We start from the raw sequence: 14,952 nt of genomic DNA, 5'->3' as shown, positions 1-14,952 counted from the left end.
CTTGACTGGATTTCCACTTTACATACAGAAAAAAAACGTAATCTGAGAATGGTTTAACCCTTCCCCACTCCGTTCAAAAAATTAAAAAAGAAAAAAAAATGAATATACCATACACACATTTTAAAACAATATTTGTTGCAATTTTTTCAGATAATGTTTATGTTGATATACAGTATCTCACAAAAGTGACTACCGAATATACTCGAGTATAAGCTGAGTTTTTCAGCACATTTTTTTGTGCTAAAAACGTCCTCCTCGGCTTATACTCGAGTCAACAAAAAAAAAAAAAATGTCCTCGGCAGGCCCGACGTGCTTTACATTTAAAAAAGGCGCCGCCCGGCGCCAACGTGTCACCGTGCATGCGCCGCCGCCTCTCGGGACAGGCCGTACACGTTCGGCTATTCATGGGAATAGCTGAATGTATACAAGCTTTCCCGAGCGGCGGCGGCACATGCGCAATGACGCGACGGCACCGGGCGGCACCATTTTTACATTTAAAGCTCTTCTAGAACAGGTAAGTGAAAAACAGCCACACTGCCTGCCATTATGCGGTGCTGCCGGCATACTACAAGGGATGTAGTGCTGCGGGCATGGTACACCTGTACCATGCCCACAGCACTGCATCTCCTGTACCATGCCTGCAGCCCCACATTCTCTTGTTCTATGCCCACAGCACTGCATTGTCCTGTACCATGCCCACAGCATTGTCCTTTACCATGCCCGCAGCCCTGCATTGTCCTGTACCATGCCCACAGCCCTGCATTGACTTGTACCATGCCTGCCGCCCGGCATTGTCCTGTACCATGCCCGCAGCCCTACATTGTCCTGTACCATGACTGCAGCCCTGCATTGTCCTGTACCATGCCCACAGCCCTGCATTGTCCTGTACCATGCCTGCAGCCCTGCATTGTCCTGTACCATGCACACAGCCCTGCATTGTCCTGTACCATGCATGCAGCCCTGCATTGTCCTGTACCATGCCCACAGCCCTGCATTGTCCTGTACCATGCCCGCAGCCCTGCATTGTCCTGTACCATGCCCGCAGCCCAGCATTGTCCTGTACCATGCCCGCAGAACTGCATTCTCCTGTACCATGCCTGCCGCCCTGCATTCTCCTGTACCATGCCTGCCGCCCTGCATTCTCACCCTAGGCTTATACTCGAGTCAATCATTTTTCCCAATTTTTTGTGGTAAAATTAGGGGCCTCGGCTTATACTTGGGTCGGCTTATACTCAAGGATATACGGTACATCCCTCACATTTTTTTATATCTTTTCATGTGACAACACTGAAGAAATTACGCTTTGCTACAATGTAAAGTAGTGGTTGTACAGTTTGTATAATTTGCTGTCCCCTCAAAATAACCTAACACACAGCCATTAATGTCTAAACCGCTGGCAACAAAAGTGAGTAGACCCCCAAGTGAAAATGTCCAAATTGGGCCCAATTAGCCATTTTCCCTCCCTGGTGTCATGTGACTCATTAGTGTTACAAGGTCTCAGGTATGAATGGGGAGCAGGTGTGTTAAAATTGGTGTTATCGTTTTCACTCTCTCAACATCGCATCTCATGTCAAAGAACTCTCTGAGGATCTGAAAAAAGAATTGTTGCTCTATATAAAGATGGCCTAGGCTATAAGAAGATTGCCAAGGCCCTTAAACTGAGCTGCAGCATGGTGGCCAAGACCATACAGAGGTTTTAACAGGACAGGTTCCACTCAGAACAGGCCTTGCCATGGTCAACCAAAGTAGTTGAGTGCACATGCTCAGCATCATATCCAGAGGTTGTTGAAATAGATGTATGAGTGCTGCCAGCCTGTTAGTGCTCAGACCATACGCCGCACACTGCATCAAATTGGTCTGCATGGCTGTCGTTCCAAAAGGAAGCCTCTTCTAAAGATGATGCACAAGAAAGCCCGCAAACAGTTTGCTGAAGACAAGTAGACTAAGGACATGGATTACTGGAACCATGTTCCGAGGTCTGATGAGACCAAAATAAACTTATTTGGTTCAGATGGTATTAACCACTTAAGCCCCGGAGGATTTGGCTGCTAAAAGACCAGGGGTTTTTTTGCGATTTTTTACTGCGTGACTTTAACGGACAATTGCGCGCTCGTGCGACGCTGTACCTAAACGAATTTGACGTCCTTTTTTTCCCACAAACAGAGCTTTCTTTTGGTGGTATTTGATCACCTGTGCAATTTTTTGATCATGCGCTATAAACAAAAAAAGAGCGACAATTTTGCAAAAATAACAATATTTTTCACATTTTTTTATATGGAATTCCCCCAAAAAAAATGTAAAAATCAAAATTTTTTAACATTTTCGGCCAATTTGTTTTATGCTACATATGTTTGGTAAAAAAAAAATCGCAAAAAGCGTATTTTGATTGGTTTGCGCAAAAGTTATTGCGTTTACTAACAAAGGGAAAGATTTTTGTCATTTTTGATGTTTTTTTTTTTAACGCGTAATGGCTGCGATCTGCGATTTTTTTTCGGTACTGCGACATTGCGGCGGACAGATCGGACCCTTGACTGACATTTTTGACACTTTTGGGGGTACCAGTGACATTACTGCAGTAATCAGTGCTATACATATGCACTGTTACTGCAAAAATGACACTGGCAGGGAAGGGGTTAACTGTATTGGACAGGGAGGGGTTAAGTGTGTCCTAGGGGTGTGCTTCTAACTGTATAGGGACATGGCTATTGGTGTTAAAACAAAGATCAACGGTCCTACATAGTAGAACCATCTGATCTTCATTTTTACACCAGGGAGAATGACGGGCGGCTTGTTTACGATCGTAGGCTTGTTGGAGCGATCGTAGTGTGACCGGCGGACATCGGGTCCGCCGGTCACACGCACTGACTTGTCTGTGAACGAGCCGCGGCGAGCGCGTGCCCGCCCGCCCGCAATTGGCTCTTCAGTCAGTGACAGGCGAGTGACGTATCCATACGTCACTCTGCCTGGCCGGGGCTGACCGCCGCAGTATATAGTCGTGCGGCGGTCGGCAACCGGTTAAGCGTGTATGGCGGCAACCAGGTGAGGAGTACAAAGACAAGTGCGTCTTGCCTACAGTCAAGCCTCTTCTAAAGATGATGCACAAGAAAGCCTGCAAACTGTTTGCTGAAGACAAGCAGACTATGGACATGGATTACTGGAACCATGTTCTGAGGTCTGATGAGACCAAAATAAACTTATTTGGTTCAGATGGTATTAAGCGTGTATGGCGGCAACCAGGTGAGGAGTACAAAGACAAGTGCGTCTTGCCTACAGTCAAGCCTCTTCTACAGATGATGCACAGGAAAGCCCGCAAACAGTTTGCTGAAGACAAGCAGACTAAGGACATGGATTACTGGAACCATGTTCTGAGGTCTGATGAGATCAAGATAAACTTATTTGGTTCAGAGGGTATTAAGCCTGTTTGGCAGCAACCAGATGAGGAGTACAAAGACAAATGTGTCTTGCCTACAGTCAAGCATGGTGGTGGGAGTGTCATGGTCTGGGGATGTGTAAGTTCTGCTGACACTGGGGAGCTACAGTTCATTGAGGGAACCATGAATGCCAACATGTACTGTGACATGCTAAAGCAGAGAATGATACTCTCCCTTCGGACACTGGGCCACAGGGCAGTATTCCAAAATAACGATCCCCAAACACACCTCCAAGACAACCATTGCCTTGCTAAAGAAGCTGAGGGTAAAGGTGATGGACTGGCCAAACATGTCTCCAGACCTTAACCCTATTGAGCATCTGTGGGGCATCCTAAAACGGTAGGTGGAGGAGCGCAAGGTCTCTAACATTCACCAGCTGACCATGTTGTCATCATAGAGTGGAAGAGGACTCCAGTGGCAACCTGTGCAGCTCTAGTGAACTTCATGCTCAAGAGGGTTAAGGCAGTGATGGAAAATAATGGTGGCCACACAAAATATTGACACTTTTGGCCCAATTTGGACAATTTCACTTAGGGGTGTACTCACTTTTGTTGCCAGCTGTTTAGACATTAATGACTGTGTGTTGAGTTATTTTGAGGGACAGCAAATTTACACTGTTATACAAGCTGTACACTCACTACTTTACATTGTACCAAAGTGTCCTTTCTTCAGTGTTGTCACATGAAAAGATTTAATAAAACTTTTTTCCAAAAATGTGAAGGGTGTATTAACATGTGTGAGATACTGTAGATATAGTTGTTTAGGCGGCTCAGGTTGTAATATGCAATATGTAGCTGTGCACAATTGACCCCAATAAGCACTAAGTATGAAATTTTTATGCTTGTCCTTACAAATGTTTCACAAAGAAAATTTGCTAACTTTACCCATGGAAAGATATGAGTGTTGAAATAAAGCAGCATCAGCTCCTTAGTCAAATCAGATGTAGCAGGCTGAACAGTTAGACCAAACTTCCTCAAGCCTGGCTTAGGACAAACTGTTCTCTTGGAGAATATCAACATGAACTGAAAAAATAATCCCTTTTGCATATGCAAATTCTGCCTGGGGCTTCTTCTGCTTGGACACGCTAAATTATATATATATATATATATATATATATATATATATATATATATACATATACACACAATGCTCGAAAAATTAATGGAACGCTTTGAAAACACATCAGATCTCAAATGGGAAAAATATCATGCTGGATATCTATACTGATATACTGATGTGAACGAAAGGATGCCACATTGTTTAATGGAAATTAAAATGATCAACCTACAGAGGGCTAAATTCAAAGACACCCCAAAAATCAAAGTGAAAAAAATAATGCAGCAGGCTAGTCCATTTTGCTGAAATTTCATTGCAGCAACTCAAAATAATATTTAGTAGTTTGTATGGCCCCTGCGTGCTTGTATGCATGCCTTGTAACGTCGGGGCATGCTCCTAATAAGACGACAGATGGTGTCCTGGGGTATTTCTTCCCTGATCTGGACTAGGGCATCAATGAGCTGCTGAACAGACTGAGGTGCAATCTGGCAGTGTCAGATAGACCAAAACCTAATGTCCCAGAGGTGTTCTATTTAGGTGTAGCACCTTACAGGTAGGTGCTAGGTAAATGCATGGTGGGCCTTGTCTGCCTAACAGCAGGGCCATGATTGCTTTTTGGTTAGGTTGTCATGGCTTCCAGGTGTGTCTGCTGAGAGGGGAGTCTCCCCACTGGCTCTGTGAGAGGCTTCTCATAGGGCAGCGGAGGAAGCCCAATCAGGGACACATTCAGACTTGTAACTACCCCAGAAGGCAGATTCTGCTGCAAAGGATTCTGGGAGTGGGTATAAGTCTGAGGGGAGTGCGTGACTCAGGATCTTTGGTGGGAGCAGAGTCTCAGAAGAGGAGAGTCTCTCCTCCTGTTTGAGGAAGTGGATGTCTCGGGGTGCTGTCTGAGAATCCAGAGGATGCTGAGTTGAGCTGCGGGGATCCGGTGTGCCGAGAACCAGCAGAGGGAAAGAGGGGTCCAGTCCAAGGAAAGCCTACACAGGTCGTGAGTACTGAGGATTGCCCCTGGGGGTCTGCCTAGTGTCAGTCGGGACCACTCCAGAGAAGGTTCTAGGATCTAAGTGTCAGCTAGCTGTAAAGGGGGTGCCTAGGTAAAGGACCCTGAAGTGAGAGAGGGGGTACCTAGTCAGGGGACCCTGAAGAGTTAAAGGGGGTGCCTGCAGTTTGGGCCCTGAAGAGTCAGTGCACAGTGTGTAGTGCATCAGAGTTGCAGCCATACAGGAATTCACAACAAGGTACCTCAAGCCAGTGCAAGGCTGGAGGGAGTAGTCAGTGACTTGTGAGTGCCAGCAGTGTCAGAAGTTCAATATTCTACAGTCCTGGATCTTCTGGACTTAAGTTGGAGTTCCAGCATAGCTTTCAGAGATACACTGTGTTCAAAGCGCCAGTAAGCGTTGGCTAGCGTCGGCTGGCGTCAAGACAGCGCTAACAGCATTTTTGCTACAAAAGTCCCAGAATTGAACAGTTGAGCCAAAGGAGTATCCCACTCATTCCCTTCTCCCATCACCTAAAAATACAATAAAACAACCAAACAAAGATTCCGGAGTTGTCAATGTCTCAGTTCTCACACCCAGGGTCGCAGCTCACATGGGCTGGAGAGGAAACCGGTAACAATGGCAGACCCACATCAAACCCAATGCCTGGAAAGCCTGCTACATAGGTTTAGGTCAGGCGAGTGTGAAAGCCATTCAATGGTATTAATTCCTTCATCCTCCAGGAACTGGCTGCATACTCTATCCACGCAAGGCCTGACATTGTCGTACACCAGGAGGAACCCAGGACCCACTGCAACCGTGTAGGGTCTGACAATGAGCCCAAGGATTTCATTCCAGTACCTAATGGTTGTCGGGGGCAGTTGTCTAGCCTGTAGAGGTCTGTGTATCCCTCAATGGATATGCCTTCCCAGACATTTACTGACATTACAGGCAGCATAATGTTCTCCACAGCTTCACTAGACCCTTTCACATCTGTCACGTGTGCTCAGGGTGAGCCTGCTCTCATATATGAAAAGCAGAGGGCGCCAGTGGCGGACCTGCCAAATCTGGTGTTCAATGGCAAATGCCAATTGAGCTCCATAGTGCCAGGCAGTGAGCAGAGGGCCCACTAGAGAACGTTGGGCTCTCAAGCCACCCTCATGAAGTTTGTTTCTGACTGTTTGGTCAGAGACATTCACACCAGTGGCTTGCTTAAGTTCATCTTGTAAGACCCTGGCAGTGCTCATCCTGTTCCTCCTTGCACAGAGGAGCAGATACTGGTCCTGCTGATGGGCTAAGGACCTTCTATGGACCTGTTAGCTCTCCTAGAGTAACTGCCTGTCTTCTGGTATATCCTCCATGCTCTTAAGACTGTGCTGGGAGACACAACAAACCTTCTGACAATGGTACGTATTGATGTGACATCCTGGAGGAGTTGGACTGCCTGTGCAACCTCTACGGCTGGCGTCAAGACAGCGCTAACAGCATTTTTGCTACAAAAAATGAGATCAAGATAAACTTATTTGGTTCAGAGGGTATTAAGCCTGTTTGGCGGCAACCAGATGAGGAGTACAAAGACAAATGTGTCTTGCCTACAGTCAAGCATGGTGGTGGGAGTGTCATGGTCTGGGGATGTGTAAGTTCTGCTGACACTGGGGAGCTACAGTTCATTGAGGGAACCATGAATGCCAACATGTACTGTGACATGCTAAAGCAGAGAATGATACTCTCCCTTCGGACACTGGGCCACAGGGCAGTATTCCAAAATAACGATCCCCAAACACACCTCCAAGACAACCATTGCCTTGCTAAAGAAGCTGAGGGTAAAGGTGATGGACTGGCCAAACATGTCTCCAGACCTTAACCCTATTGAGCATCTGTGGGGCATCCTAAAACGGTAGGTGGAGGAGCGCAAGGTCTCTAACATTCACCAGCTGACCATGTTGTCATCATAGAGTGGAAGAGGACTCCAGTGGCAACCTGTGCAGCTCTAGTGAACTTCATGCTCAAGAGGGTTAAGGCAGTGATGGAAAATAATGGTGGCCACACAAAATATTGACACTTTTGGCCCAATTTGGACAATTTCACTTAGGGGTGTACTCACTTTTGTTGCCAGCTGTTTAGACATTAATGACTGTGTGTTGAGTTATTTTGAGGGACAGCAAATTTACACTGATATACAAGCTGTACACTCACTACTTTACATTGTACCAAAGTGTCCTTTCTTCAGTGTTGTCACATGAAAAGATTTAATAAAACTTTTTTCCAAAAATGTGAAGGGTGTATTAACATGTGTGAGATACTGTAGATATAGTTGTTTAGGCGGCTCAGGTTGTAATATGCAATATGTAGCTGTGCACAATTGACCCCAATAAGCACTAAGTATGAAATTTTTATGCTTGTCCTTACAAATGTTTCACAAAGAAAATTTGCTAACTTTACCCATGGAAAGATATGAGTGTTGAAATAAAGCAGCATCAGCTCCTTAGTCAAATCAGATGTAGCAGGCTGAACAGTTAGACCAAACTTCCTCAAGCCTGGCTTAGGACAAACTGTTCTCTTGGAGAATATCAACATGAACTGAAAAAATAATCCCTTTTGCATATGCAAATTCTGCCTGGGGCTTCTTCTGCTTGGACACGCTAAATTATATATATATATATATATATATATATATATATATATATATATATATATATATACATATACACACAATGCTCGAAAAATTAATGGAACGCTTTGAAAACACATCAGATCTCAAATGGGAAAAATATCATGCTGGATATCTATACTGATATACTGATGTGAACGAAAGGATGCCACATTGTTTAATGGAAATTAAAATGATCAACCTACAGAGGGCTAAATTCAAAGACACCCCAAAAATCAAAGTGAAAAAAATAATGCAGCAGGCTAGTCCATTTTGCTGAAATTTCATTGCAGCAACTCAAAATAATATTTAGTAGTTTGTATGGCCCCTGCGTGCTTGTATGCATGCCTTGTAACGTCGGGGCATGCTCCTAATAAGACGACAGATGGTGTCCTGGGGTATTTCTTCCCTGATCTGGACTAGGGCATCAATGAGCTGCTGAACAGACTGAGGTGCAATCTGGCAGTGTCAGATAGACCAAAACCTAATGTCCCAGAGGTGTTCTATTTAGGTGTAGCACCTTACAGGTAGGTGCTAGGTAAATGCATGGTGGGCCTTGTCTGCCTAACAGCAGGGCCATGATTGCTTTTTGGTTAGGTTGTCATGGCTTCCAGGTGTGTCTGCTGAGAGGGGAGTCTCCCCACTGGCTCTGTGAGAGGCTTCTCATAGGGCAGCGGAGGAAGCCCAATCAGGGACACATTCAGACTTGTAACTACCCCAGAAGGCAGATTCTGCTGCAAAGGATTCTGGGAGTGGGTATAAGTCTGAGGGGAGTGCGTGACTCAGGATCTTTGGTGGGAGCAGAGTCTCAGAAGAGGAGAGTCTCTCCTCCTGTTTGAGGAAGTGGATGTCTCGGGGTGCTGTCTGAGAATCCAGAGGATGCTGAGTTGAGCTGCGGGGATCCGGTGTGCCGAGAACCAGCAGAGGGAAAGAGGGGTCCAGTCCAAGGAAAGCCTACACAGGTCGTGAGTACTGAGGATTGCCCCTGGGGGTCTGCCTAGTGTCAGTCGGGACCACTCCAGAGAAGGTTCTAGGATCTAAGTGTCAGCTAGCTGTAAAGGGGGTGCCTAGGTAAAGGACCCTGAAGTGAGAGAGGGGGTACTTAGTCAGGGGACCCTGAAGAGTTAAAGGGGGTGCCTGCAGTTTGGGCCCTGAAGAGTCAGTGCACAGTGTGTAGTGCATCAGAGTTGCAGCCATACAGGAATTCACAACAAGGTACCTCAAGCCAGTGCAAGGCTGGAGGGAGTAGTCAGTGACTTGTGAGTGCCAGCAGTGTCAGAAGTTCAATATTCTATAGTCCTGGATCTTCTGGACTTAAGTTGGAGTTCCAGCATAGCTTTCAGAGATACACTGTGTTCAAAGCGCCAGTAAGCGTTGGCTAGCGTCGGCTGGCGTCAAGACAGCGCTAACAGCATTTTTGCTACAAAAGTCCCAGAATTGAACAGTTGAGCCAAAGGAGTATCCCACTCATTCCCTTCTCCCATCACCTAAAAATACAATAAAACAACCAAACAAAGATGCCGGAGTTGTCAATGTCTCAGTTCTCACACCCAGGGTCGCAGCTCACATGGGCTGGAGAGGAAACCGGTAACAATGGCAGACCCACATCAAGCCCAATGCCTGGAAAGCCTGCTACATAGGTTTAGGTCAGGCGAGTGTGAAGGCCATTCAATGGTATTAATTCCTTCATCCTCCAGGAACTGGCTGCATACTCTATCCACGCAAGGCCTGACATTGTCGTACACCAGGAGGAACCCAGGACCCACTGCAACCGTGTAGGGTCTGACAATGAGCCCAAGGATTTCATTCCAGTACCTAATGGTTGTCGGGGGCAGTTGTCTAGCCTGTAGAGGTCTGTGTATCCCTCAATGGATATGCCTTCCCAGACATTTACTGACATTACAGGCAGCATAATGTTCTCCACAGCTTCACTAGACCCTTTCACATCTGTCACGTGTGCTCAGGGTGAGCCTGCTCTTATATATGAAAAGCAGAGGGCGCCAGTGGCGGACCTGCCAAATCTGGTGTTCAATGGCAAATGCCAATTGAGCTCCATAGTGCCAGGCAGTGAGCAGAGGGCCCACTAGAGAACGTTGGGCTCTCAAGCCACCCTCATGAAGTTTGTTTCTGACTGTTTGGTCAGAGACATTCACACCAGTGGCTTGCTTAAGTTCATTTTGTAAGACCCTGGCAGTGCTCATCCTGTTCCTCCTTGCACAGAGGAGCAGATACTGGTCCTGCTGATGGGCTAAGGACCTTCTATGGACCTGTTAGCTCTCCTAGAGTAACTGCCTGTCTTCTGGTATATCCTCCATGCTCTTAAGACTGTGCTGGGAGACACAACAAACCTTCTGGCAATGGTACGTATTGATGTGACATCCTGGAGGAGTTGGACTGCCTGTGCAACCTCTATAGGGTCCAGGTATCTCCTCATGTTACCAGTAGTGACACTTGTTACTTGTTACTTGTTACATGTTACCAGTAGTGACACTACCAAAATGCACAACTAGTGAAAAACAGTCAGAAAAGATGAGTAGGGAAAAAAGGTCAGTGGCCATCACCTGTACAACCATTCCTGTTTTGGAGGTTGTCTCATTGTTGCCTATCTAGTGCACCTGTTGTTCATTTCATAAATACCAAAGCAGCTGAAACTGAATAACAACCCCCTCTCCAACTTAACTGAACAGATTAATACCCCAGGAGTTTAATTGACTTGATGCTATACTCTGATTAAAAAGAAGTTGGGTATATATATATATATATATATATATATATATATATATATATATATATATATATATATATATATATATAGCCAACTAGTCACTCCAAATTTAAAGAGCAGTGGCCTGTATTTAAATGTGAAGTGGGATTAGGGAAAGTAGAATTGGTTATCAAAAAGACTTTGTCTATCTGCATGCAAATACCGACTTTCAGGAAAGTCAAAATTTGTATAGAATCCTTGTTGGGCCACAGTGGAAGATTTGTGTGGGGACCATAAATGCTATGCAATGGGGGGTTACTTTAATTTATTTAAAAAAACAGGTGTCATACAAAATGTCACATTTCTAAAACTTTAAAACCACTGCAGTAATAAAGGGAAAGAAGGTTTGACTAATATGGAATCATTTACATTATGATGAATAAAAAGCTAACTTCAATTTAAAATGCTATGCATAGTACATTTTAGAAAATCTGCTCTTCTTAAGACGAATTTCAAAAATGCCAGATAGCTTCAAAATATGAGCTTTGGACACAGTAATTTTATTCCTAACAGGAACTGAGCGTGTCATCTTGTAAACCATCCACAGCTTCATAATTCCTTCCTTGCACATTGTCCCTCTTGCAAATTATTAGTTTACTAACCTTTCTTGAGGCCTGCGGAATTACCCAGTTCCCATTACTGCTTCAGAGAGATATATGAATGTATTTTGCATACTTGTACTAAGAAACCAGACACAGCTTCAAAATTGGATTTATTTTAGTCCTTAAATCCTAAAAATCTGCAGATTTTTAGAAGTATTGCAGGATGGCCCAGGATGCAGTAAATCACTAGAAATACAATACAGCTGAATATAGGCTCAATTCTAAGAAACATTATAGCTCCCGACCAACAGAGAAAATTCTTCTGCTGTTATGGTCTCGGCGCTGCATAATTTTGGAAAGGATTTGCTTGGTATTAGCACAAGAGCATGTGGCAGAAGAGCGGCTTTGTTGAGGGGGTTAGGGTAAGGGTGAGGGCTCTTTTTAGGGGGGAAATGTTGGGAGGTTGAGCTTTAAATTGTCTAGAGCTGTAAAGTATCTAAACTAAAACTAAAAAACGTAATACTGTATATTGCAGCTTACTAGTTCTTAAATGGAGTGGCAGCATTAGCGTTTTACTTTTTTTCTTTTTTTTTCAAACTCTTTTTTCACTTGCTGCTTCCACCAGTATCCACCAGCATTTCCTTTCCTAGGATGAAAATACTCATTCACCCTTCTGTATCAGAAACATGATAGATCATTGGAACCCTGCCCCTCTTCTATTCTCAATAACATAAGAGTGGTATGATTCTGTTCTCAGAGAAAGCAGAGAACAAATGTAATGATTGATATCATTTGCAGCTAAAGAGCACAGGAAGTTATAAACTCACAAGATTTCTGTCAGGATCAACAGGTATTTCGTTTGAACTTAGCAAACAGAAATAACAAAACATTCGTAATATGTTAACGGTATATATATATATATATAAATATGGTATATTTAACAGACCAAAAGTGATAAAATAGGAAAAGGTCATTAATTGTGTTTGCAGGTGGCCATAAGAAACGAATATGTCATTCTCACCTGGCCAAGAAACAAGAAAGTGCAGGGATTTGGGGGGAGTGGAGGTAAGTGGCGCTGTCTAAAATAGGAAATAGGGAATATAAATATATTGGTGGGTCACTTTATATTGTGTAATAAATAGAGTAAAATGTGTTGAAATATTAAATACACAAAGTAAAAAGTGATATACAGTGAATAATTAAAAATATAAAGAATGTTAAAAATTGTTAAATATTTTTGTGGGTGAATAGTGGGAGGTGGAAGTAAAAGTGTATAAAGTTATTCCAATATAAGTGTCACAAAAATAAATAAATTCTGTGTGTAACAATCAAATGTGTAAAACTGAGCCACTTATAAAACACACTTATAAAATCAATAAATAAAGTGATACATTGTTGCATAAATAAATAAATTAAATATTATTAAATTACAGTGCTCTTATTCAAGTGCATACATGTGCTAGTGATCAGAGGTTATATAGCAATATTTAAATTAGGTGAATCAGATTATAACAAATCAGATCATATACAATGTCCCAGCAACTTGCGTAAAAAGTCCAAAAAAATATAAAAAATAAATAGTGCCACAAATACACAATCAGGTGTAGATAAGTCCCAAAATAGAGAGGAGGGAAGGAAATGTCAGGAGGAAGTGGATTCCAGAGATTCAGAAATGGTGGGGGTGCTCAATATGGAAATAAGTGCTCCCCTCCTATTGATCCCGCACTCACCAGATGGTGGTACCCCTACGGGGGTAAACAGCGTTTGGGGTGACTCTCAGGGGTCCCTCCGAAGGCTGGCTAAGTATCCACTTAATCCCGACCTCCTATCATATGCTCTTCTCCAGGGTAATTGTATTTAATATTTCAACACATTTTACTCTATTTATTACACAATATAAAGTGACCCATCAATATATTTATATTCCCTATTTCCTATTTTAGACAGCGCCACTTACCTCCACTCCCCCCATATTTGTTAAATATAGCTTGCTATATTTTGAGGTAGGCTGCAGTCATATATTTAATTTTTTCCATTAGCGCGGAAACCCTTTACCACCTAAGTGCAGGGATTTAATTCAAATTTAACTGCTTTATTAATGATATATAAGGGTAAGGAGAAGTTTTATTAGCTCTGGATTTGCTTTGTCCAATATAGAGAAAATAGGAAAATTTGCAGTACAAAGAATGTTTTTTTTTTTTTATCCAAATTGTAACTCTGAGAGTGGAGGGTAGCGGACAGTGATGTGACCCTGGGGGTTGCTGTGACAGCTCATCACCAAGCTGGTATTGAATGCGGAGTGGGGAACTCCCTATGTATTTAGAAGTGGTGCTGACAGTTTGCCCTGAGCCAATGGGATGTAACACGTGAGGCGGAGCTTGGACATCACCACCCCTATTAGAGGCGACACAAAGAAACTGTTAAGGGAATATAGGGCAGCGGCTTCCTCCTTAGAAGTTTGCAGAGTGCATTTGATGTTGATTTTAAAAAAAATTGAGTGTTTTTTTATTTTAAGATTTTAAATGTCTATACGGAAAGCACCATGATACAGGCTTATGTTCTATTTTGAGACTGAACATTTAAGGAGTTCTGGCTGGGAAGAATTTTTTGAACCTCTGAAGGGTAAAGGCTTTCACAGACCTACTTAGAGACAAGGGGTCCAAAAGCAAAGAAGAGCAGCACACATTCTAGGTGTTGTGACTGTACTGACTGACTGAAAGGGTGGAAAGACAAACAAGAGTTACACACAGTATGTTTTGAGAACAGAGGATTAAGGCTCCATTCACACTTGTGCGACTTGTCATGCAACTTTTTGGACATTAAGGTAGTTCCTGCACTACTTTAGTCCCACTTTCATGTGACTTGAGGTCCATAGACCTCAATGTAAACCCTCAAAAACTACATGAAAGTCTTTGGATGACATGAAAACTTAACTAATCAGCTGTCAGTGAGTTTCCCTACTGATAGTTAAATGTAAACAAAAGAATGGCGGCAAAAAAAAAATGTAAAAAAACCCCCTAAATCCATACCAGACCCTTATCCGAGCAAGCAGCCCTGCAGGTCAGGAAAGAGGTGCCCTCCCCTACTCCTGAAACATACAAGGCCAAATGCCCTCAACATGGGGGGTGCACCTTGTCCCAATGTTGTTATGGAAAAGGGCCTTTTCCCCACAACTCTGGGCGGTGGTTGTGGGGGTCTGCAGGCAGGGGGGCTTATCAGAGTCTGGAAACCCCCTTTAAAAAGGAGGCCCCCAGATCCTGGCCATGTGAAAATGTGTAAAAAGGGAATAAACACAGTACACAGGTTTTTGACAATTTCTTTATTAAAAAAATACAAAAAACAATGTCATCGAAGTAGATCCATTATCAATTACGCCAACCTCCGGCCCCAATGATCACTCCCACAGACTGCCCGCTCCTCCATCTGACAGCTCTTAAAAACCTAATAGATATTTATATATATATATATATATATATACAGTATACCAAGCCAGCATGCCATTGGTTGATGACGCTACAAGGGGGCAGAG

Source organism: Pelophylax lessonae (genome assembly GCF_965119305.1).
Source record: "Pelophylax lessonae genome assembly, chromosome: 5".
In the NCBI taxonomy this organism is placed as follows: domain Eukaryota; kingdom Metazoa; phylum Chordata; class Amphibia; order Anura; family Ranidae; genus Pelophylax; species Pelophylax lessonae.
The sequence above is the reverse complement of the archived record's forward strand: the minus strand, read 5'-3'. Positions refer to the sequence as shown.